Raw genomic sequence first — 26,205 nt, 5'->3', positions numbered from 1 at the left:
TGTTTGATTTCCTCTTCAAGGGAAATGTGGAGGTATTTCGGACTAGGATTGTGGCTACAGAGATGGTGAGAGGTGGCCAGATTTGGGCCATTGTGCCAACCATTGTTGAGAAGTTCGACTGGAATTTTATGTCTGTTTCGCCTAAAAGGTTGCTTTGGGATCTCATGTGAAACCTTAAATACCTTTTCACTGGTGAAGAGGAGGTTAAAAGAGATCACAGTCTTCAAATAATGGAAACATTTATTTAATATTTACTGCATGTAATTTTCACTCAATAAATAATTATTAAGTGCCAGGTACTCTGCTAGGTATTAACAGTTCTATTGAGCATAAAACAGACCATGTCTCCCAGAGTTTACCAACAAAAATAATCAGTTTATGACAAAGAAGTGTGATGAGTGATTTGGGAAATTACAGAAATGTATGAATCTGTAGCAGAAACATTTCTTCTAGTCAAGAAGGCAGTGATGTTTCATTTGAGGTCCAAAGAACAGTAAGTGTTAACCCTGTCCAAGTGCTAAGGAGAGAACGCTGAAAAGGATAATTCCCTTGACCTCACAGGAGTGTATGTACTTTCTGAGAGATCGTGCTAGAAATAGTGCAAATAAACTAGGAAAAACTTGCAGGCCAGTGGCTTTTCACTTTGCACTTAAAATTCACTTGAGCTTTGTTTAAAAAAAAATTATGCCTAGTCAACCTCAAATCTCCTGAATTAAAATTTCTCAGTATACCTCCTGGGAATTTGCATTTTATAAGATCCCCAGTGACTCCTGGATGGATGAATGCTTGGGAATCACTGCCGAAGATTTAAACATAGGTTTTCTTGAGACCCACCCACGGATATTTTACATCTGCAGATTCCCAGGGCACACCTAAGAATTGGAGAGTCTAGAGCTAAGAGGCCCCAAATCTTCATTTTTAGACATCAGTCCAGTTGTTTCTTGTTTGGGGGTGGGTGGATCATCCATGGATAAGCTGTGCTTCAGAGTTTTACAACAACGTTATCTGATGCCAAAGAAGATTATAGACTAGATATTGATTTAAGTTTTAGAGGAAGATTGGATCCAGTCAGCTAGATGGTGGCCACATCTAGCTCAAGCTGCGTCCGACTCAAACACAACTCAGCAGGTACTACAGTGTACAAGTGACAAACCACATTGCTTTGTTCATTAAAATCCCAGCGTATGCAGAGCTTTCAATATGTAAGGAAAGCAGTTGGGCTTTTCCCGTTCTCTTATTTGTTTCTGTGACACTTCTGAGATCTGTGGTGTCAAGTCACCATTATTTAGCTCCTGCTTTCAGAGAGAGGCAAGAAAAAAATTTATTATAATACCCCTTGGTGAAATAGGTAGGCAAAAACGGATAGCTTTCTGTAGACAAGTGTTCAGTCCTTCAGAGAAAAGCAGAAGGCACCTTGTAGCTGTTTTCCGGGCCTCTTCCCAGACGATCACTGTCTGCAGCCAGAATGCTAATTTTCCTCCCTTGGTTTCTCATCAGTCTTCACGATGAAGTCGTCTCCTTAATGAGGACCACCATGCTATGGAGGGCATGCCCTAACCCACCTCTAGCCTCCTCTCCTCGCCTTCCTTGCTTCATTAAGTCTGACACACATGCCTTATGTCACTAGCCCCCCTCCCCATGCTGTCTCTTCTCCCTCAAGATCCCTGCCATCTCCGCTTGCTTCTACATCAACCCATCTGAGACTCATGTCTCACATGCCAGCTCAGGAGTCACTTGGGGAATCCTGCCTTGATTCCCAGTCAAGGGCAGCTGTATTAACATCATTTCTATCTCATAGAGGGCTTTTCTCAGAGAGTTATTGTACACGCTTTCATGAGTTTATTTGTTTAATGTCTCCTTTACTAAACTGAAAGCAGAATGTATGTGTATCTGTATGGGCATGATTTTATTCACCATCATGTCTATCCGTAGCAAGTGCTTAATAAATCTTTGCTGAAGAAGTGAATGAGGAATTTAAAATTCTTTAAGCAAGTCAGAGTATTGCAGAGTATGATTTCAATCCCATTCAGTGTGGGTTCATCAAACATTTATTCAATATTTGCTATGTGCTGGACCCAGTAATAAGTACCAGGAAGGCAGAGATGGGTTAACTATTTCTACACAGGAACCACAATTATGCACTTTAAGTTTTAGGCAACTTTCTTGCAAGTGGATGCTGTGGTATCACCCATTTGTGTAAGTGGTAGCTCTTTCTGACTAACTCATCTCCCCAATTTACCTGCAAGCAGCTTGGGCATATTCCATTTATATTTCTTCAGTTATCTCCATATAATACCTCACCCAGTTCCGGGAGGTCTGAATAAAGCATCCAGTCAAGCCCAATTCTAGAAACAAACCAAAACCTCAGATCAATTCTTGATAAGAGTATAAGAAAAAGCACCTTTTTTCTAGATCATTCTAGAATGTGCCAGCAAAATATGTTAGAGAATGAAATGGTACATTGTTTTTAATCTTCATATAAAAAGTGTTCTGTGATTGTATCAATTTATGTAAACAAAGAAATCTATCCTCTTTTTGACAACTTTTCATGAAAAAACAATTTAGATACTTTAATCACAAACAACTTTCATAATAAATACGATTTATTTTTTCTTAAATCTAACCTAAAATCTACACTCAAATGTGATCACAACTCTTATCAAATATTTGATCCATTTAGAATATGTTTTGAATTCTTCTTCCCTCTAACCATTCTGTATCATGCCTGTATTTGGTGGAAATATTTCTTCTCTTGGAAAACATATTCCAAAATCTTCATATCAAATGTAAGAATCAAAGCCAAAGTTGTATTCTAATATAAGCTTATACTTCTTAGGCTCAACTCCATTTTAAATATTTGTAATATTGTCCCTTCATTTTAAATAACAATAAGTAGTCAACGTTTTATTTGCTTTTCTTTCTTTTTTTTTTTTTTTTGTTTATCTGTGCACATCAGTTGCCACCAGATATTGTCTTGTGGGCAGTTTCTTTATCTGATTAATATTTTTGTCTTTAACACTTACTACCTTGCTCATGGTTTAGATTAGAAGAGCCAGAGCCAAAATAGCCAAAAAAAAAAAAAAAAAAGTGTATGCATTAAATAGACTTAGCCAATAAACATTTTATGTGTATTATTCCAGTCTTATGTAGCCAGCAGGTCTATGTCTAATGGACCAAAATAAATATTATAACACCTGTTTGTTTAAATGAATTCAAAGTACATAGTTGTTGAAGACACTCAGTTCTACATAAAGACAATTTGTTCGGAGGCTTATGTGAGTGATGTGGACATCTTATTCCACCATATTTTCCCTCTATATCATTGATCTTCCTCCTTCATATCTATTGAATATATAGAGCTGGTGTTTGATTTTTGCCAAGTGAGGTTGGCCAGGATTAGCTATACTTTACAAATGAAAAGGGGTAAGAAGAGGTCAAATGACTTCACCAAGGTCACACAGTGAGTACATGGCAGATCCAAGATGAAAACGAAGGGCAATGAGCCATGGCGCCTCCCTTCCTGGGAAATCATTTATCAAGCGCTTATCCCAAATCAAGATTAATTGGGTCAGATGATGGCTCTTCCTTCACCAAAGCACTTTCAACTAATATAGCTGAGATTTGTTATTGGTATGTTATCATTCTAAATGGAGTGTGTAATGAAAACAAAAAAAAAGCGGACAAAGTTTAAAAAAAAGAAGTTGTTTTGCTCTAATTGCATCAAAGATTTTATATCCTTTCACAACTTGTGTGAGGTAGGGCATTTACAGTGAATTTTCTTACACATTATGTTCGGATAAAAGCTAAGAAGAATAGATCCATGGCTCTTCAGTGTTCTAATCTCTTACTTGTTCTTTCTAGAATTAGGGCTGCATTGAGTGTGTTTCCATAAGCATTATATTTTCCTTTGGAGTCACATTGTTCCTATTTAAACAGCTGTCCTCAGTTCTATTGCTGTCATACAGGTTGTAATTTTACTTCAACTGAAAACTACTGCTGCATTTTTATTTATAACTTGGCAAAGGACAGCAAGGTAAACTACATAGAGGTCAGTTTTTCAGAACTGGGATCTATTAAATTATTTACTAAGTGCACTAGTGTCAGAAATATTATCCTGTGGTATGTTTATAAATTTAAAGGGGAAAAACTCAATTACAAAATCTATGAGCATTAAATGGGTAGCAGTGCTCTCTGCAACTTAATTTGAAATGGATTTTTAAACAGAGTAAAAGTTATTTCTGATGATGTCATGGAGGACATTTAAGTTCCAGTTTATGCTTAGGATTTAAATATCTACATTTGGTCTTCCATTCAGTTTGTAACAACTTAGTGACCCTCGACTAGCCGTAACTTGAGACAACTATTTTTTATTAGAAGGTTAGGGTATTAAGATAGATAAAGGCCACCAAAGATCTAAATTTCACCATATACTAGCTAAAAGCACTTTGGACATTTGGAGAGACAAAGCATTTGTCCCTTTGTCATCTCCCAGATCAGGACAAAGGGTTTATTGTATTCATATCCATTTTGTTTTTTAACTTCCATCACCCATTTTTGAGGTTAACAGCTGTGAAGACTTGGTGACCTATTTGAAATTCCTGATAGGAGACAGAGGAGAAAGTACAGTAACTCTAATATTTCTCAAGATTTCCAAAGGTGGTATTGAAGAGGACAGCCCCAGGACAGCCAGGGGAGACCTGGGAACTGCTCTCTGTTATCATAGTAGATACTTACGTTTAAGGAAAATATGACTTCCGGTCAGGAGACAAAAATATTAGAAATAAAATAGTATGCACATTTTACACTTATTTGAATTAGTCATTTATTTTGTGCTGGGCACTATGCTCAATATTAAGAAGATAGAACTAACCAATTATAGGCCTTGTTTTCAGAGGGCTCACGTTCTAATGAAATAATCAGGTATGTAAGCAAATAACCACAACGGAGTAGTAGTAGCTCTAACTGAGGCATGTAGATAAACCCCAAACAGAAAAACCAAGTATAATAATTTGGGGAAAAAAAATAGTAAAGGTTCACTCCAGAGATATTAAAAAAATATGAAAAACAAATAAGCCAATAACAGAATTGATAAATGAGGAAGGGTTGTGAGCAATGTGTGGGATACTACCAGGAGAAATATAAAATGTGTGTATGACACATCATGGCTAGGGGACTTCAGCGTAGTCACAACATGCGGTGAGAGCTGGGAGCCAATGTGAGAAGAGGAGGTTGAAAAATACAAAATGAGGTTGATAAAAGCCCTGCATGCTCTGCTAAGGAATTTCATATTGAAGATTTTTAACTAGAAAATTGACATGATTGGATTGTACTTTGATAAAGTAACTCTCAGCAAGATAATAAATGGATAGAAGGAGTAATGTGAGGCATTAGAAATCAGAGACTAGGGGTAGGGCGTCTAGTAAGGAAGCCATTGCCATAGCCCAGGCAGAAAGTGGTCAGTGGGAAGGGTTAAAACAAGTAATCAATTTGAGGGAAAAAACAAAAAGGTTAGTGTTTACTAGAAGGGTAGTGTAGCATGAGTGGCTGTGAATAATTAGGGAGAGGAAGGAGGCCAAGGTTTCTTTTATCAGTAGGAGAAAGTCTCAGTTTAGGGCAAAAGATGGAGCTTTTCGAAGTTTTTCAAATCTGTTAAGTTCTTAATTCTGAGTGAAAGCCAAACGCTAGAGAGGAACAAAGTGCTAGAAATGGATGCCTCTTGGGTGGCTGGAGCCAACAGAAGTCACATCAAGGCCTAGAGAACAACAGCTGCTCTTTGGGGATCGGAAAGTATCCTCGAGCTGGACTTTGCTGGAGGAAAAGATGCCCCTTACAGGTATCCTCATTTGGCTTCAATAAGGAAGACTAAGACTGGGTCCTTTGATAGTTAAAGGTTTTCTTTAATATGTATCTTTTTCAAATTATTCACAGTTGCCATGAATTATTAGGTGTACAACCTTGTGTGCCTCTCTTGGACTCTCTCTGAGACGCAGTTTTATTATCCTCACCATGGGAGGATACCATCTGCCCCTAGAATCATTTCTAGGATTAAATGAAATAATGTAGGTAAGGTGTCTTAATATGCCCCTTAGCACATAATAAGCACTTTATAAATGGTAGCTCTTTGTCAAATTCCTATTGAAAGTAGGGCACTCATCAGTTATATGAAGGCGTTGCTATATCTCAGTTTTACATTCCTCTGTATCTCGTTCCACTCCATTATTCATTCAGCAAGTGGTTTTTGAGCACCTGTCCTGTATCAAAAATGTCTGGTTGTGGTCTGGCAGTCTAATGAGGAGAGAAATGCAGTCAAACAAAGACAGGATAATGTGATCTCAGGTTTAATAAATATATGGGCATAATATCTCATTTATGTGTATTCTGTTATGCCCTTCTTTAAATAATTTAGGGGTGATTCTTTACACTGTTGCAGAAATTTGAAGCCCAATGGAGTTACCCAAAAGTTAGCTAGTTTGAATGACCATCTGCAGTGCCAGAATTATAGTGCAAAACTTATTGAGGTTATAGCGACAAAAATTTTATAGTGATGACTAATATCATAATTAAGATAAAGATAAATACAAACACCGTAGCTCAGAGTGTCTTACCTGATACAGGTGGTACCTGTATAGATGTAATGATCAAGAGTAGCCAATATGAGAGACTTTTTCTGTGATGCATCAGCCTAATTGTAGTACTATGGTAATTGCTTTTAACTTTGCTAGGGAAAATGTCATTTGGGGTTGTGGGGGTTTATTTTTAACAAGTGGGGAAAAACCTACAGCAATTTCTTTCTACTAAACTCCATTCATGTCAGAGAAAGAGAAAATTTGGGGCTAGAGAAAGCAGAAGCCAGTTTTGCCTGTGAAGTCAAAATACTAATCCATTCTTGCAGTATTAAAATGCTTTCATTTTCATAAGCCATTTATCAAGTAAGTAGGTGTGTCTTGTGATGCAAAACTACATTAATATTTGTTTTCCTTTCAACACCTCTACAAATTGCTTTTGGGTAATATACTGCACCATAGGATACTTACCCAGAGAGCTGATGCAAAACCTCATTTTGAGAAACAAAAGCAGTGTCAATTACAGGGAATGAAGACTACATTCCAAGTTGATACAGGACCTGACACTGCAAATCTACAATAAATTATTTGGACTCTTTTTTCCCCTGACCTTGGTCTTCACAGCATTGGTGACCTCAAATGCAAATGAAGTACACTACTAAGGGTGTCCTTCATTGGCACGAAATAGCAGTTTTTTTTAATGTACGTTTCTGTGATCATCAGTTTATTTTCCAACGTGCAGTTTCTCTCCCCCTAAATCAATTTACCCAGCAGCAGGTTGCGAATGTGACTCATTTCGTCTGTGCCTGTGCTTAGGCTTATGTTGCTGCAGTAAGACCACTTGACAGATTTTTAAGCCTAGGAAGTTGTCCATTTCAATTAACAGAACACCCAGGATGTGTCCCTGTCAGGATAATGAAAGTGTGCACTAATTTGCCTCCACTCTGAAACAGGAGAAAATATTATGCACTGTTAAAGTGAAGTCAATTTCTTTTTTTTTTTTTTTCAGAACACAAAGTCTTAGCAGGAAATTAATATAAATAATGGAAAATTATATGTATAATATATATTATGTATATATTTTTTATATATGCACACTACACACACACACACACACACACACACACACACACACACACACACACAGTAGAACTTGGAGAAGGGATTTCTTTTTCCTCCCCACTGTTGTGTACACGCCAGGCATTCCTTTCCCAATTCAGTCACTCCTGTAGAAAAGTCGATGAAGATGGACACATTCGTCCGTTCATATTGCTCATATGACCTGCTGTTACCTGTCCACAGCAATAGGTTTGTATTTCCTGTGCTTTGGACAGGAAACACTTGGAAGAAAATGCATCCTTCCAATGTTTAAATATTGTTTACTTTACGAACCCTTTGAAGAAACCTGCAGCGTTTAATTCCTCCTAGGCTCGTGCTAAGCAAGACAGCCTAATGGGTGGTGAAGTAGAAACACAGTGTGGTTAAGAACTCTAAATGGTTTCATGAAGAACTGATGCAGCTTTTCAATAATACTGTTAATGAGGTTAGAAACTCTGTGACATTGTCTCTTCCTCAGTCAACGGTGGTGCATGCTGGAGTTTTAATGTAATTGCAGGTGTAAACCGCAGCTTTTCTAGGCCTATTCAATTTCTCTATATTCTATTCTTAATATATCTCTTTGTGTTAATAGTTTTTGTAAGCCCACAGCAGAAAGGAAAAAAAAAAAGGAAAACAAACTGAAGCAAAGCTCCTTTCAACTATAAAAACGTCCCTGCAAATATATGCGGGCTCTCTTTAGATATACCATTTTGTATGGTTAAGCTTCACAAACTCGTCTCTGCAGTGGCTGCACATTTAGCTGGGAGACAACCGAGTTATAAAATTGGTTTTGGACTATTGAGAAAAGAAATGGAGCTAAAGGGTACAGATTCTATCAAGAGCCCGTAAAATAGGAACTTTTCTTTCTTCTGGTGAATTTCTCTAATACTGGTTTATTTTCCTTTGTATGAAGAATGGTTATTATCAAGATACCTCATACTTTTCCTCTATGCACAGTTAAAGTTAAATTAAAGTTGTGCATATATATATATATTTTTTTTTCTTTTTACAAAAAGCCAATGATTACAGAAAAAGAATAATAGCATTATTCAATTTGGGAGCTGAAAAGATAAACCTAACCATCAAAAAAATCATTTTAAAGATGAAAACTGCTGTTCAAAGAGGTTGATTTGCTCCCAATCAGAAAGTTAGCTAGTGATGGAAGAATCAACAAAGTGTCACCATCTACCTTCTAGAAAAACATTTTACCCTTCAGTGTGCTGAAGAACTTGACAATAGAATGAGGGGTTTAGAAAATGTATGATTTCCAAATCTAGACTTCTTAAGAGAATAGTTTATCATGACTCAGATTTTTATTTTGTCTTTTAAAGAGTTGAATTTGATTGAAGTAGCGGACTTATTCATTAACATTATTCTGTTCCCAAAGTAAGTGCATTTCTTATAGTTTAATGTCCTTTCTACTTTTTCAAAGCATCTTAAAATCTATCATTTTGTTTTGTCACCATACATCTCCAGTGAGGTAGCTATTCAAGGACACTGAAAAAGAGGAAGGTAAAATACAGCCCTACCAAGTTCACACACAAATCCGTACAGACATTGACCGTGTAACTGTGAGTGCTAGTGAATTTGCAGAAGGAAGTGTAAGAGGGGAAACTTACTGAGTATTGGCTGATTTGTGCTAAAGTATTAGCAGATGCTTTATATTATTTCATTTAATTCTCTATGAAGAGGCATGAACTCAATTTCCTAAATGATGGAATGAGTCAATCATTTAGGAAATTACTTACCCTGAGTCAGTCAGGGTAAATAATTCAACTGAGGCTTTAAGCCCATTTAGAGGCAAAGGTAGGATTCAAACTCAGGATGTTCACTCCAAAGCAAATGCTGGGTCTTCTAGATTAGTGGTTCTCAAAGTATGTGGTCTGGGAACCCCTGCAGGCTCAAAGACCTAGTCTATGAGATCAAACTTTTGTACCTTTTAAAATCTCATTGTATAATGATATTATAATGTTTTCCAGAGGTTATGTGATATATAACAACACAACAAATTGATTAAAGCAGCAGACAGGAGAGTTCAGCTGCCTGCTAAGAAAATAGAAGTTTTAAAAGATTTGCAAATGTGTGAAACATTTTTTGCTTGGGAATACAGTTATGTTTTAAAACATGTCAATTCTATTAATATGTTATAGTTTTATTGTTATTTTAATAACTTATTAAAATTTTTCATTATTTAAAATTTTAGTAGGCTATACATGTATGCGCAGGTATAACTCACATACACAAGAGCTCTCTTGGAATCCTCAAGAATTTGAGTGTAATGAAGTTCTGAGACCAAATACATTTGAGAACCACTATGTTGGATGAAGCTTCCTCACAGAGTAAAATCGGAAGCTAAAATATACCGCAAAACAACCAAGACCTATCTTTGAAAAGATGAGAAAATCTGTGTGTACATCAGTCTCTGTGCTAGAAATGACCTTTAGATAAAATTTTGCTGCCAGGTCACTTTTTTTAACTTATCCTAGGAAAAAAAGTCAGTAATTTCTGTCCTTTTCTTGGAGGTTATGAGTTAAGAATCATCACGCTACTCGGGTATTTAATTCCTTTGATTTAGTTTCAGAAAAGGTCTCAAAGGTCAAGAAGGAAAGAGAGGTGATAAAACCTGCACATTTCAAATCAAGGGGCTAGAAGCCACATAGAACTTTCATAGAAAGATCAAAGTAGGAGAAGCCAGGTTGTTGGAAATTGAATAATTTTTTAAAAAATATAGTTGTTAATATGCTTTGAGTCTTCATGGAGGCACATAAAGAAAGCTTCCCTTTCACATGAAACCTAGAGAAAGGGGGCTTTAGGAAGACCGTTTGGAGATCCTTACACGCAGCATACAGAGTTCTGTGGCCCTGCAGCTGATGTGTGACCCATAGAAGGTAGGATCCTGAGCCTGGCTCAGGCTTGAGGTGGAGGAGCGTCAAAGACTTCACGGAAAACAGTCCGGACTCACAGAAGTTACAGGGCCCAGTCTGGTGAGCATTTTCTTTGGGATCAGATACTGAAGACACAGCCTAGAGTTGTTGTTTTTAGTAACTTTCATTTTTAAAATTCTTACATATTTTACAATAATACATTTATTATTACAGCATTATTTTATTTTATTCCTACAGAGAAGTTACAAGACAACTACCAAGAATTACCATACACTCATCCTGAGATTCAGCAGTTGTTTATATCCTGTGCCATTTGCTTTATCAGTCCCTGTTTCTGTCAGTCTCTCTCTCCCCCTGTGCACGCGTGCACACACACACATTTTTTCCCCTGAACCATTTGCCTGCAGGTTGCAGACATCATGCCTCTTTATCCCTAAGTAATTGTCTGTATTTCCTAAGAAAAAGCACCTTTTCTTATAGAAACACAGTGTAATTATCAATGTCAGGAAATTCCTAGTTTTTATCATCATATTACCTAATCTGTAGCTGGAATTCTTTCAAATTCTTCCCAGAAAGACTGCCTGGAAGGGCATTCTGACCCGACATAGGGCAGTAGAACTGCTAACCTCTCAAAGGTTGAGAGAGGAAGAATAAAGGGGAAGCAGGTGAAAAGGCAGTCTCTAACCCAGCCTTGAGTGACTGGCAAGGGTGCTAAGAAATTGGAGTTGGTGACAGAAAGGACTTACTTTCTGGGAAACAGGGTTGAAAGAGGTTCCTGGCCAGCGAGCAGCAAGGCAGATTCAAGGATGGCTAGGGGAGCACCTACCGCAGGCTGCTGCTTGTGCCGTCTCCTTAATGGCAGAACTGATGACGGAACCCAGGGCTGTGCTTCTGTGACAGTAGAGCTAATTCATGCTCCGTGGCCAAAACGAGCTGCTGTATTAATATCCAGAGCCAGAATTCTGCTTGACAGTATGTTAATGTAATCTGTAACCCATCTTTAGCATTCTAGAGCTATAGAGGTATTTATTCATTTAATAATCAAATATTAACTGAACGTATACATTGTAAAGTCTTGGGCTAGGAATAAATTCCTGAGCAGTGACAACACTCATTCGTTCATTCATTCATTTAACAAATATTTTCTGAGAATTATCATGTGCTAGCCTTCCTAGATACATTCTGTTGTCTTTGTTGAGCTTGACTATTACCTCTGCAAGGGGGATGCTGCAGAGGTGTTTTTTGTCTGTACTATTATAGTTTTCATGCTGTAATGATTTTATTAAGAAAGAATTTGGATCAGAGAATGAGGCTAAAAGAGAATTTAGTTCTGCTTTGTTCTTCTGTGAAGATGTATTGTCTTCTCGGAGGCCTGCTTGTTCGCTACATGTTTTATTTTTTAATAGCTCCAGGCTAGTAGCTACTTAATCCTGCATTTATTGTGAACTTTGGACAGTCAATTGCAAAGCGGAATACCCTTATGCAGAATACACTTACGAAATGTTTCCTTAGGCAGACAGAATTCATACATTCAAAAGCTAAAGCCCACGTGTGTGTACACTAATTAATTAATTTTCACAAACACCAAGTGGAGTGTTTTCTATCCGAAGTTCTATACGTGATTTTACCATTTAGGTAGCTCTGATTTGTCTAGAAGTCTTTTGACATGATACGTGTATTAAACACTCAAGCCTGAATGCACAGTACTTTTCCCTTGGAGGCAAAAAAAAAAAAAAAAAAAAAACCAGCATTATCTGAGCCATCATTACTCTTACTTCAGTATGAATCACAAGCCTTATCAGCATGATTCCATTTCCTCTAGTTTGACTCTAAAAACTCTTCAACTTAAAGCCAGAATATAATGATATTTGCTTAAGCTTTATAGAAGCATTCGGAAGCCTGGAAATGAGGCTTAAATTATACTGAACCTTGGAGTTTCTAATAGCCATTTTTAAAATCATTGGGAACTAAGTTCAGTGGCTTGCTTTGGGAAGACTATTCATGACTCATAAATCTAGAGAAAAATTAGAAGTACGCTTTGTGTCAGTTTCTGTTTATTATTTTACATTGTTGAATAAAACATGTAATTTGATTTCTTAGGCATATATATGTGTGTAGACACATGCATCTACACGTATGTACAACACACACATAACATGTGTAGCTATGTCTTTTATGCATATATAGAATATACATGTATACATACAGGCTATATGTTTCATTCTGCCATGTATACAGTGTATATGCATATTTTTATATACATTTGTATATAGAAGAGCTTCTAAGTAGTAGAAAGTGGTAAAGACTATCTGGCTCTAGGTGGGTTTTTTTGTTTTTTTTTTCCCCTTTTTCTAAATGTCAAACATCGTACCTGTTTAAGTGACCTTTCGAGAAAGTTGGTAACATTAATGTAACATACATTGTTGGAAAGTTTGTGATTTTGCTAAGCAAAGTAGCTTATGCCTATATATATATGAGTGTGCAATTACTTCAGAATGAATCTTCCTCCTCAGCGGTAGATGTAAGGTACTGAAAATAGATATTAAAAAAAAAAACCCTCGAGCTATAAATGCTTTTGGTATAGCACTGTAGTGAAGAATTACATTTTAAAGCTTGTTTTCTTAATTTTATGCATCTTTTTAGTTTCTCATTTCTTAAGAAAATATTACTATTCAAGCGTTTAAAATTGCTTCCTTTTCTAATTCTAAGTTAACAGAATGGCTACAGCATTTATGCTTCTATTTGAACACTTTCAAGAAAGAAGAAAGTTTTAACCCAGTGAGAGTAGAAATTATGCCTGTCCTATAAACATATTCCAAGTACACAGAGTTAGTGTTTCCCAATTAAGGAGACGTTAGTGTCCTGGTTATGGAAACAAGAAAGTGAACACTAAGAGATAGTTGCCTTCTCTGGGTGCTTAATGTATTTGTATAATTTTGATCACTAGAAAATATTGCCCATCCATTTAACATGTTCTTTCCTGATGGGAAAATGCCATTCCGCAGTTAGGGAAAACAACAGGGCATATTAAAATAAAACACTGTTGGTTTTATTTTATTGGGAATCACTTGGTTTCTTGGCTCAATTATTTGTTTTTGGCTATGAGAATGTGTTTATGGCTGCTTGAAAACCCACACAGCATTGGATACCGACGTGTTCCTTCCATACCCTTTTATAGACCCCCTGAAATTATCCACACAATAATCTAACTTTAATATTTGGAAACTGCTTTACTCGGCTGTGTTAAAGGCTCTTAAGATCGCGTCGTTTTCCTCTTTCTTGAGCCCAAAGTGCCTTGCCTCGGGCAACAAGCTTCCAATTCTCTCTACCCAGAAGGTTTCTGCCTGGGTCCCCACACAGCTGTTTTCCTCACCTTACCCTGATTTCTGCTCAAGTATCTTTCCAGGACCACACTATCTCAAATAGTCTCTCCTGGCTGCTTTCTGCCTAATTTTTTTTTTAAGTCTTATCTGCCTATATTTTTCTTCATGGCCACTATTATTATCTGGAGTTATGCTGATTCACTTGTTTTGTTGATTCCATGAGCATAGGGATCTTGTGTGTCATGGTCGCCTCTCTCAACAGTGCCTGCCATATTCTATGTGCTCTAGATACTATAACCTATGTAGACAGCAAGTTGAAAACCAAAAGATTTCAGTAAGTGACAACCACGTACAACTTGAAGCCATTAAATAATATCATATCCAAAGTATCTGAAAAATTGAATTCCTTTTTTCCCAAGTAGTCAAACTAAAACATCATATGCTATAGATAGTTTAGCTTGTAGCAGTAGAAATAAGTTATCTAAAACCATAAATAAGAAGCTTTAGTAAGATAAATTATATTTGCAACAATTAATTTAAAGATACAGCATCGTACCAATTATTTTGGATTTGCCTCTAAATAGATAACAATTTAGCATCAACCACTGGCCGAATTTTAATGGTCAGATTGCCCGTCTGCAGATGGATAGATGATCTTACACATTCCCGAGCTGTATTCATGTGAGCTTGTCTCTGTATAGGCATAGTCTAAATGGATAAAGATCTCCATATTTGATCAGGATAAAGGAACAGAAGAGGCATATCGAGTAACACCAGATCCATAAGATGACATTGTTGCTAGCTTGTTCAAGTAATATTATAGAAATACATGGTTATTTTCATCATCTCAAAGATGTCCCCATGAAAAATGGGATAGAAAACTTTGACCAAATAATGCATTGTTGGTTGACAAGCCACTTCAAATCTCCTTTCTCTGCAGTTATTTGTGTCCTACCAGCCCTGTCAGACCTTATCAGGTATTTTTTTACTCCCAACAGAAAAATATACTTTTCAACATAATCTCATATTATTGTTGTATTATAATACAGCATTTACATGAAAAAGATTCAGAAGAACATGTTCCTGCCCAGCTGGCTTTAGAAGTTCAAAATCTAAAACACAGAAATGAACCAATATGGACAGAGATAAACGAGTATCAACAGAGTATGATGATTGGGTAATTTGGTGAAGATTTTATATTTTTTTCCTTAAATAAAAACTGTGTTTTCCCTGCTGACCTTGTCTCAAAAGCAATAGAGTAGTTGAAATGGGAATAAGAAGTAGAAAATGCTTGTAGGAGTTTCTGCCATTCAGCGTGGAAATAAGAACAGTAATAGATTTTCTAAGAGCATTATTTCAAAGGATCCTTTTATGTTAACAATAGTCATAAAAAATATTTCTTTTTCCTATAATTCAGTGGTTGGAACATTACTCTCTTATTCAGGAAGCTCTACAAGATATGCTTGGCTTTTGAAGTCCTACGTGGTAGTATGCTTCATCCTTCGCTAGGTAATTTCTGCTAATGAAGATACCAACTGTGGTTTCAGACTTTTCAGTGTCCTGCCCTTGTGTGTTACAGGTAGTACAGACTGGTTATGTTTTATAGCCTTTGTTAATGCGTTTGCAGATTGCATTGAAAGGGTCTGGGAAAATTACCCCATACATCAGCACGAGCAGTGCAGATTGTTTTCTTTCTTTTCTTTCTTTTTTTTTTTTTTTTTCAGTCTACATCCTGTGCTAGTGTACTACATTGTACAAATCAGTTAAAAAAAAAAAAACCAATTAAATGACTCTGGTTGGTTCTGAAAAGTTGGAGGGCTGAGGCAAATACACTTTCTGAATGCTTTTCCAAACTGAGCAACAAAAAGGGAAGTAAATCGACTTATGAAACAAAACGCACATGCTGCCCTCTTCCTACCATCCAGATTCAGAAATATTTGCAACTTCTGACTTGGTGATTCATTTCACATCACTTGTGAAGTTAGTGAAATTAAAATATCTTCCATGCACGTAATGCTTTTCTCTACCTAATGAACCTTAAATGACGTTTTATTTATATTGCCATGCTAAGTGTGAACAGAGGAGGTTACATGATAATTGCAAGTTAGTTAATTAATTATAGCTGTAATAAATGTTCCCTTAAGAAGTCCTATTGTAACACTTCTCAAGTAAAGATAATTTTATAGTCAACTGCATATTCAAGATAATGCTCTTCTTCCCTCAGCCATATGTAAAAGAGGAACCTTAACTGAATGTTATAATGCTTCTAACCTGCATAGTATAAATTCTAATATAGTTAAGTGCTGTTGTGTTTAATCTTTATATAAGACTTGCTTCAGTGTCTACATTTACTTTTCCCTCTTGGATACAGATTGTGCCATATAGAACAACCTCTAGGGAATTTTGTTATTTTAAATCAGGCATAGTCTTTCTCTTCCATGTGTCATGAATTTCAGTGTTAAGAGCACTTTCATGAAAGAAACAAAACTGTTACGCACATTATAATACACTTTCAAAAATTTGCCTTACAATATTGTTACAACGTCTTCAAATATTTTTGTAGCATAAAGTGAAATAAGGCATTACCTAATCGAAAGTCTGCTACCCAGTCACCTTGCTAAATTGATCTCTTGAGAAACCTGCATTTGCTCCTTGTTGCCTTCTGTAATCTCATTCTAAGATTGTCTATGGTCCAACCTAATTTTCCTGCCTAACTTCTCTCTCCTTCTGTACACCATATTCTCCTGTCAGGCCAATCTACTCTCTAGAACCCAAGCATGCCTAGTGCTTTTCCTCATCCATAGCTGGTCCCTCTGAGACACTTCTTGCTATCCAAACTCATACAGAGAATTGATCTTCTTTCCTATACCCTGTGCCATTAGGATTTTTGCTGCTCCACTGGATTTTAGTTTGTATTCAAGGAGATCTCATCCTAGTCTGATTTGGATAAGAGTTATGAGGGACTTCAACTCTCGCTTTTCCACTCTGTCTTCTGGATAGAAATTTCTGGGGAATTCTCATTTTTGCATTTGGAACTGTGCCTGGCAGGTGCCTTGCCCAAAGTATTCCATCAGCAAATACATCAGGTATTTCCCGGTATACAGGAAAATACATCATTACATCAAATGCTTTGGTGAGGCTTTCATGGAATAAAAGAAAGGAGGATAGTTGTTGAAACAGTCTTATGTTTAAATTCAGTGGAGGGATAAAGTGATATTGTCAGCTCCACTTTCTTTTAGAATTCCACCTACGTTGTCCTTAAATCATGACCTGATTTAGATGAGACAGGTTGAGTTTTGATTCCTCCCATGTTAAAAGTCTTATTTTAAAAAGTCAGGAAAAACATTTTCCTGACCTCATTAAATAGCTTGTAAATTTTATTATATACCTTCTGCACAGACTTCTGATCATCAATTTTAAATAATATTAAATTTCAGGTTGTAGTGAACTGCACCTCGTGTGTTGGTTGGGTCTTCTGTGTTAAATTATTCTCTTGGCATTTGCTTCTTTTCAGTAAAGGAGCGTGAGGGCGGTACAGCACAGAAACGACCTCTTAGGACAGTGAGTAACCTGTGATAGCTTATCACAGAACGTAGGAGAATGTTCTGTTTTGGGCTTGAATGTTTCTAACTCACCCAGACAGTCATCCCTTATTCCTCGTTAAGGTGATGATGTATGTCAGTTCCTCACCATGTAACTTTCACATTAGACACATCACAGAATTAACCTGGCTCTTTCTCATAGAACCTGTAAGTGAGCAAGTGTGTAGATAATGGGCGAGAGGAGGTGGGGTACCATAGGGTAAAATACAATATTCTGCACGGGAAATGTCTAGAGTACATGCCCATCCATGGCAATGTGTCTCCTGTACCCGCTTCGTTTCTGTTGATGGTAACAAAATTTATTTAATTATGTAAGCCTCAAGTAAGCCTTTTTGAAAACAGGGTATAAATCTAAATAAATAAATGTCATGAGAGATCATTGAAAATCATTTCCATGCCCTATATGGTAACTAAACAGTGTGTAGAAATCAAGTAACTTTTTCACATGCCCTTAGCAACCAGTACCACAGCTAGCATGTAGTCTGTCTCTGAGCAAGGGTAGCCCCATGATACAACCTCACCACCAAACTGGCAAAATAGACTTCTAGTGAGAGGATGCTGTGTAGAGAAGGGAGACTGGGTTCTTCCAGTGTAATTCAGCACACCTTAATTTAGAACCTCACGCATGCCGAGCAGTGTACTTCCTAGCGCACTGTCATGGAGTTAGACCACAAAAACCGACGTTAACATGATGTGCTCAGTGCTGCCATACCAGGTGTGAATTGGGATTCTGTGGACAGGGACCTTTTCTTCTACTTCTTCTGGTTCACACGACTCCCGGAATAGTCCTACAGAAAGTCAAGGTAAATTGTTGAGATGTGCCTGATTAGAGAGACGGAACTGTGACTTCATGCGGGGTCACCTCCAGTAATACTGACAATAAGACTGTGATTTGTATTCAACTCGGAGAAGGCCTGTACTTCCCATCAACCTCTGCCAGGCAAGTTTACTGTTCTTAATATAATTAGCATTTAAATGATTTCATTATGTTGACATTTCAGTTCGTGTTATGATTGTTGGCAAAATTGGAAATCCACATGTGGTAGATGGTACCACATAGGCTCCATTAAAGTCTGTTAAAGTGAATTATTATATGATCATTTTCTGATTCTCCCCTGTATCAAAGATATGGAAGTGATTTTATTATAATCAGTTTCTTTTCAGAAATGACATGACCTTAAACTATGACCGAAGAGAAAATTACAATGCTAGGGGATTCCATGGCACACACACACACACACAAACCCAAAAAACCCAAACTCACAGTGACACCATTGAGAAACACAGTAAAAATTCACTTGCTATAATATGTAATTCCAAACGAATTATTTTAAATCGAAGGTTGGGCTCCTCAGCTGAGCTTTCTGTCAGAGGGTCAGTAATCCCTGACAAGAGTCCTAGCTCCAAGGAAATTTGCCTGTTCTAAGGAATTAGTTCTGAGGCATTCATCTCGGTCTTATTCCCTTTGTCAGTGACAATTGGTTGCCATTCACATTAGACACCTAAAGGATCAAGGACTAGAGCTGAGAAAACAGCTCACCCATGTTATTGCCTCACTTGATCTGCCGTAATTCTGTTCATTATAACGTTTCATGGGTGAAATGAAAATCTTGTTTCAAACCCAAGTAAAGCAGTGTCAGATTTGTAAGTAAAATGTGATTCAACTCTCCCCCAAATCTCATGCTACAGCACTCGACTGCTTTCTCTAGTGAAGAATTTAGTCTGATTTAACTATGCATTCCCCATATAATTTGTTGGATATTCTCCGTTTCTGTCAAATATAGTTAGGTTTTAAAACATCTTTGAGTTCTCTGAATAATGCATTAATTCAGAATTTTACAGGACTGCGTTTATGGTGATTTTAAGAAAAATAACCATTTTCTCAGAATTAGGTAGTTGGTTCTTAACCTATGGCAAGTATCTGATTTAGTTTCCTCTCCCCTTTGGTCTTTTCTGTTTATCAATTTGTTCTCATCCATTGAGGCAGGAGTCTAGAGTCTAGTGTTCGGAAACTATGACTTCATATGCGTTCACCTTCAGAATGGAAATCTCACTCTATTCTTTGAAATTCCTCCCACTTCCAATACCCACACAGCTAATTCCAAGAGCTAGTTTTGAAAATGTGTTTCCTTCTAAGTGAGGTTTTTTTGTTTGTTTGTTTGTTTTACTTCTAGAGCTCTTGGAATTAAAGAAGCATGGTTCTTTAAAGAGTTGAGAGTTTGGCTCTTTGAGTTAACACAAGCTTTTGTGTTTTCTAGTCTCAACGTCTTTTATCCTCACACCTAATAGTTAGCTCTTAACTTAGATATTCAGTCAAATTTTCTATCTCTGATTAGAGTCAACCAAAGTTATCTCTAGATTTCCCGACCATGCAGTTTTACTTCCTGCCTAATTCTATGTGAACTATGTAGATGTTTGGAGTTAAAAATAGTATGACACATGTTTTATGCTTCTCATAAATATATCCTGAAGGTAATCCCACAATACTACATCCTCATCTGTTGATTTTGGATTCTTTTGCTTAATGTAGGAATAATGCCATTGGGGTAAAAGTTCCAAGAGTAATGATTATTTTTACAACTGTTACATGTTGTACGTTCCTTGAAAAGACTTACTTATATATTTTAAGGCTTTTTGTTCCTCTAAAATTATATATATTCAATTCCTTTTAGAAATCAAGGCTACTTCAATAAATCAATTAATCTAATCTTTTCCTAGGGTAAATATTGCATTACCTCATTTTACAGATGAAGCAATTAAGTTGCAGAAAACTTACTTGAATTGCTTCAAGGGATACACATCTAATAAGTAAAGAGGAATGTGTAGAAAATAGGTTTTCTATCTTCTTAAAGTCCATTCCAACACTTCAGAGACTTTGTTGCAAAGGAAAAACAGGATTCAGATATAGAGAGAGTTGAATCTAGATACTACTTAGTGACTCCAAAGAAGTTGTGAACTGAACTTGCGCATATGTAAATAGATTTAGTACCTACTGCACTATGTTTTTGTGAAGATAAATGTGATAAATACATGCAGTCTGTTGAATGCAGCTTACTAAATAGCAGTTACAATTATTTTTTAAACCATACTGCTTCTCCAAAAATAAGTATATAACTTCCCACAGTGAATCTTTAAAGAGGGCAGTTTTCATGTGAATATAAAAGGGCAGGATACTTAGGACTAGATGTCTGCTATTGTTCGTATTTGTACACTTTTTTTTTAATGTACCAGCAAGGAAGAGAGAAACTGTTCTCAAGATGTCTTCTTTAACACAAGACATTACTTAAATTCTATTGTATCACTAGAAGTGTTCCCCCAAGTAAATAGAAGAGACTGAAGACCACGTCTTCTAGGCTATGGTTTTGTCACAGGGGGCCCTGAATTTCCAGCTTGGTTCTATCCCATGGTGCCGAACTAAACTCCAAATGCATCCAAATTTGAGCCAATCAGCATAGAATTGTAAACCTCTCATGCATTATCCCAAAAACCTGCTTATTTGTTCAATGAACTTTGCTAGGCTTGAATTTGCAGCAAAGCAAGATTTAAATAAGCCATTTTCTCTCCTTTAGCCTTAAATCTGTACGCAGAATTTCTGCCCCATTCTCCCCACCCATCTTCAAAAATTTGTGAAACCTGAGTCAACTTATTTTATTTCTTGTCACTTCATCACATCCTATTAGGACACGTGTGGCATTTATAGCTACCTTGGAGCCCTTTGTAAAGAAACTCAGTTGGCTTCTCCTTTTTATAAAGCCAGTAATAATGCAAGCATCTACGTTATGTAAATATCCGCTCCCCCCCCCCCGCCTCTAATTGTTAGAGGAGCAGAATTTGTATAGAAATCAAAACCCACTGGAAACAGTCCAGTTCTTTTGTGTTCTCTCTCTCTAGTGCCTTCCTCGCCTTTTGCACCCCTGGCTGCCCACAGAGACACTCCTTCTGCCCTCAGCTAGCCTCCAGTTTCCTTAGAGTGGTATCACCACCAGCTGTCTTGCTTTGAACATAGAACCCTAAGGTACATTCTGCTCTGTTCTGACAAAGCTGAGAAAGTGACCCCCGCTCACCTCTCCAGTCGGTCAGATTGACATGGCAAGCTTATTTCAAATCACACTTTCAGGTGTCTTTCAGGCTATTAGACCAGGCCTTTCTAATTAAAGAGTATGCCTTTCTTCCCCAAAATGCCTACAGGAATGGGATGGTGATAAGAAAGCAAGGAGTCTGGGCTTCACGGAAGTCCCAGGGCCACAAACCATGCTTGACGGCCAGTGTTCAGTTCCCTCAGTCATTTCTCCCCCTCGCCCCCATTTCTCTTCATTTAAAACTCGTATCTGGCTCTTCTACAAAAATGTTCATGGTTGCCCATTTTAATAAACAGAAGCACGTACAGAGAAATTAGAAATGGAAGAGGCCTCAGAGAGAATCGCCTCTTTTCGCCGTCTCATTTCACAGCTGGTAAAGTTGAGGTCTAAACAGATGAAGTGACTTGCCTAGGGGCCGCACTAGGTAAGACAGGGGCAGACAAGGACTACAGGGCACTTCATTTTACTTTTGTCTACATGCAATATTACTCATTCAACAAACGTTTATTTGTATGATGGGCACTATTCCAGGAGGTGATGGCTCACAGAGGCTCCCCTAGGGCTTAATTCTGTTCTTGGTGCTCACTTTTCTTCTGGGTTCTCCTCCCTTGGCTGCACTCACTGTGGCTTTCTGCTCTACCTTTTTTAAAAGATTAGTTTTATTTCTTCATGCATTGATAGTGTCCTAATCTTCACTCCGTCCCAATTAACTCTCCCAAGCTTTTCGTTTAATTAATTCCCAGCCTCCTTTTGAAGGTACAGACTGGCTCTCTCCTGACTGAGTGCTATTCTGTTCTGCCTCATTATCAGGCCCCCGTTCTACAATCATCATTTTGAGTGTAATGAAAATGTTAAACATGACTGAACCCAGTATGTGCTTTGTCCTAACTCTGACTGCCAACAAATGTTACATAGTGCGTTTTGACTTGCACAAGAAAATGTCACATCAGAAACCATGAGTAAACCCTTCACCCCACACGGGCCCCCGCTTCTTTTCAATCTTTGTTGGTAAATATTTGCGTCTGTTGTGATGAGGACAGGCTTCTTAGACTGCAGCCTCTCAAGTGGCTGTCAGTGGTCAGACACAAAGAGACAGAAATGTTCTTTGCCCTAATTATGAGGTGCTGTCTTTTTGGCTTTCTACCTTCCTTTTAAGGAAAGCCTATATTGTGTTACTGCCTTCTATACTGTTCCTACTGATAACCTCACAAGTGCCTGTAGTGATTACATTTGGTTACAGAACATCTGTTTTTTTTTTTTTTTAACTCTGTTACTTGATGGAATATTTTTCTCTTATCACCTAATAATCTCCAGTAGTTTTTACAGTTAAACATCATTATCTGTCATAGTTATAGACAGATTGAAACAATTTTATGCTTAATGAACAAAATAAGAATTTTGCAGAGACTTTGAAAAATGCCATTTTATATGTATTTTAATTTTTTTTTAAAAAAGGATAGTTTTAGAGTTTCTTTTTTGGAAATGTTTGTTTGCTATTTCAAACTCTAATAAAACAGAAGAATAATACAGAAGGTTCTCATAAGCCCTTGACCTAGATTAACCAGTTGTTTACATTTTATCCTATATATCTGCTTCTCTGTCTCTCTCATAAAAATGATATACATATATAGTATATATATTATATGTGTGTGTGTACACACTTCATGTATTTTTGAACCATTTGAGCATAAGTTGGAGACAGTGTTGATCCTAAACATTTTAGCATATATTTCAGTATATTTCCTGAGAATAGGGCATTCTCTTCCATTATACAGAACAAGTATCAAACACAGGCAGTTTACCGTTGATATAATACCATTATCTAATTCATGGTCCATATTCAAATTTCATCCACTGTCAGAATAATGTTCTTAATAGCTAATTATTTTTTCCCATTGGTCCAGGATCTAACCTAGAATCCTGTGATCCATTTAGTTGTCATGTGGTGCTTTACTTTTTTGTTTAAAAGCTTGCATTCAGTCAGTGATGACCTGGATAGTGTCTCTTTTTTAAAGTAATTTCTGCAGACTACTGCTCTAAGAATAAGAATTTAAGCCAAAAGATGTCTAATGAAATCCCTTAGGAATAGCATTATCTGTGCTGAGAAAATGACCCATCAACTTGGAAACCATGTTCTGACCTCGAGTTTTGGCATTTCAGTAGGAGACAGTACAAGAAAGAGAACTCTGAGCTTATCAATCTTTTGCAGTCTTGGAATTTAAAACTCAGAAACAATATTCTGTCACCATTGCAGCCTACCTCGGACTAAAGGGATAGTGTTTACAAGCAGCCATGTTGCAAGGATTCAGTGTAAACTTAAAATCCAGCCCCAAAGAAATATTTAGCTCAGTGCTGTTGGTAAAAGCTCCATTAAAATCAATATTTTCCTCCAAATGAAATAGTGGAGATAGTTTTAAAAGTTTGGATGTAAATATTAGTTATCTGTCATTCTTGAAACTAGTAAGTCCCTCAAAAAAAAAAGCTATGCATTTTAAAATGCCCAGTGTTAAAATGAGTACAAATAGTTCCCTCCCCTCCAAAAAACGAGAAACGCGATCTGTAGTATTTACAATGTCTAAAGCATGCTGTGTTTTGCTTAATTCTGCCAACAGAACTCTGATGAGGGCTGCAAGTTTTCAGCAGTGTGATTTCCAGTTCCTGTTGAGCAATAGTAATCCCTAAGTCGCAGATAATTTTCTTTTTTCTCCATGTCAGGCCTGCTTCTAAAACTAGATAGAAAGAACATGAACAAGCCATCAGTTTTACTGACTATGACCACATATAATATTTTGTGAAAAATAAATAAACCTACCTAAACAGGTTCATGGTTTTTTTTTTTTTTTTTTGAAGTACTAGAAAAATGCATTAAAGTATCAAGGCTCGATACCAGCCCTACCGACAGCAGTCACATGACTGAAAAACCAGATAGACAATGGAAGGTGCAAAGTTCATTATCTTGTGCTGTTTTCACTTTTTTCTCTTAAAATAGAGATGGTTATACATGCAAGAGACAGAAATTAGCCACCAGGAAAATACTACGCACATCCACATGCAGGGCGTAGATGAAAAATAAAACAGTTGTTTGTTCCCTACAGTAGACAGGCCTGCCCCTTCATCCTTGTGATAGATGTGCATGCAAAACCGAAATGAAGTCAAATCCCTGCAGATCGCTCATAAGTCACACAAACAGTTTAATCCTTTCACTGCCTCCCTTTGGGAAGCCTGCCCCTTGGTGGGTAATAACATACAATTCATATAATGTCAAGTATTCTCTTAGTTTGTTAGTAGAAAGCCTTCGCTTTCTGTAACAGGATTTTGTTTTTCCATATTTCTCGTAAAGAGCATTATGTCACTCTGTTATCTCAGTAAGTGTGTCCAGAATTCGGTCGTAGCTTTTGTTTTAAGAGGAAAAGTGTCAGTATCCTGAAACTATATATAGAAACCTTAGCTAAAATTGATTCTGGCACAGAGGCGTATTTTAGGAGGCAGACAGGCAAATCTAAGTGCATTTTTGCTTTGCTCTTTGTTCTGGATTTTACTGGAAAACAGTTGCATTGCGAGCAGGAATACAATGAAAGGAGACCTTGGAGTCTTAACCCCTGAACAGATGCCGTCAGTGCAGCTTTGGAAATACCGCTGTCACTTCAGATCTTTTCCGCTGAGTACCTATGTAAGCCAGTGGCCGGAGCTGCTGGCATTCGAAGATTTTTGTAGTTCTGCAGAAAACAGACACTGTGAGAATTCTTAAAACAGAGTCATATGCCTATTATCAATCTATTTTTAAATATTTTGTTCTTCTTTGGTTTTCCTTCTACTTAGTTTTTTGAGGACTAGAACTGATGAGAATTCATACAAAAAAGTATTTGTCTCTAGCACCATGAAATTTTTTCATTTGTGAGTTGCTAACTTGTCAAACCAAATCAGAAACTCTTGGTATCTTTATCTTGGGAAGGATTTAATTTTCTTACTCTCTCAACTGAAAGTTGCACTTTTATCAACAATGATGTGAGATTATTTTTCTCCTTACCCCCGATGGGGTTATGTGTGTGTGTTTTGTATATGTCCGTGTGTGTGTGTATATATATATAATATATATGTATATGTGTGTATGTATATATGTATATGTACACTCTTAGCTTATGTCTGGATCTTGATCTGGCTCTGAAAATAGGCAAATATCAAGGTCCTCCTAACTTCAGTGAAAAAAAAATTCAAAAATAGCATGATATGTATAAGTTTAATTTATAATAATCATGCATACTCAAGATAGTAGCAGGCATTTACTAATAATTGTATCATTCCTTTTTGATTAATTTAATAATATAATATTCTGTAACAATGTCTGCCTAATTTAGTAGTATTTCAGTGTTCAAGTTGAAAAACTATAGTGTAGGGAGCATAATTAACTTTCATAAAATCAGTGTATAAACTGCTCACAGAACTTTGATCTCTGAATGTTCAACTTTAAAATCCCTATCCCTTCTATACTGTATTGACTAAATATACATATGATATTGTATTGTATTTTGATGTATGAAGATTTTTAAGTAGAAATATTAAGTAATAAAATGAATCAGTTATAGTCATGGTAATCTGAAATAATTCTGAACTATGTGTAGTCGCCTAACCACTGTGTATGCTGTTTTTTTTCCTTT

The 26,205-nt window shown here is 36.8% G+C and overlaps 1 protein-coding gene across 4 annotated transcripts in view; it reads left to right on the top strand.

The window, feature by feature from the left end:
- Window positions 1–26,205, top strand: part of SYT1 (synaptotagmin 1) — a 470,145-nt gene that overhangs the window by 137,671 nt on the left and 306,269 nt on the right. The window lies entirely within an intron of this gene.

This window comes from Camelus ferus, chromosome 12, assembly GCF_009834535.1.
Source record: "Camelus ferus isolate YT-003-E chromosome 12, BCGSAC_Cfer_1.0, whole genome shotgun sequence".
In the NCBI taxonomy this organism is placed as follows: domain Eukaryota; kingdom Metazoa; phylum Chordata; class Mammalia; order Artiodactyla; family Camelidae; genus Camelus; species Camelus ferus.
Note: the sequence above shows the minus strand (reverse complement) of the source record. Positions and strands in the feature narration are given on the sequence as shown.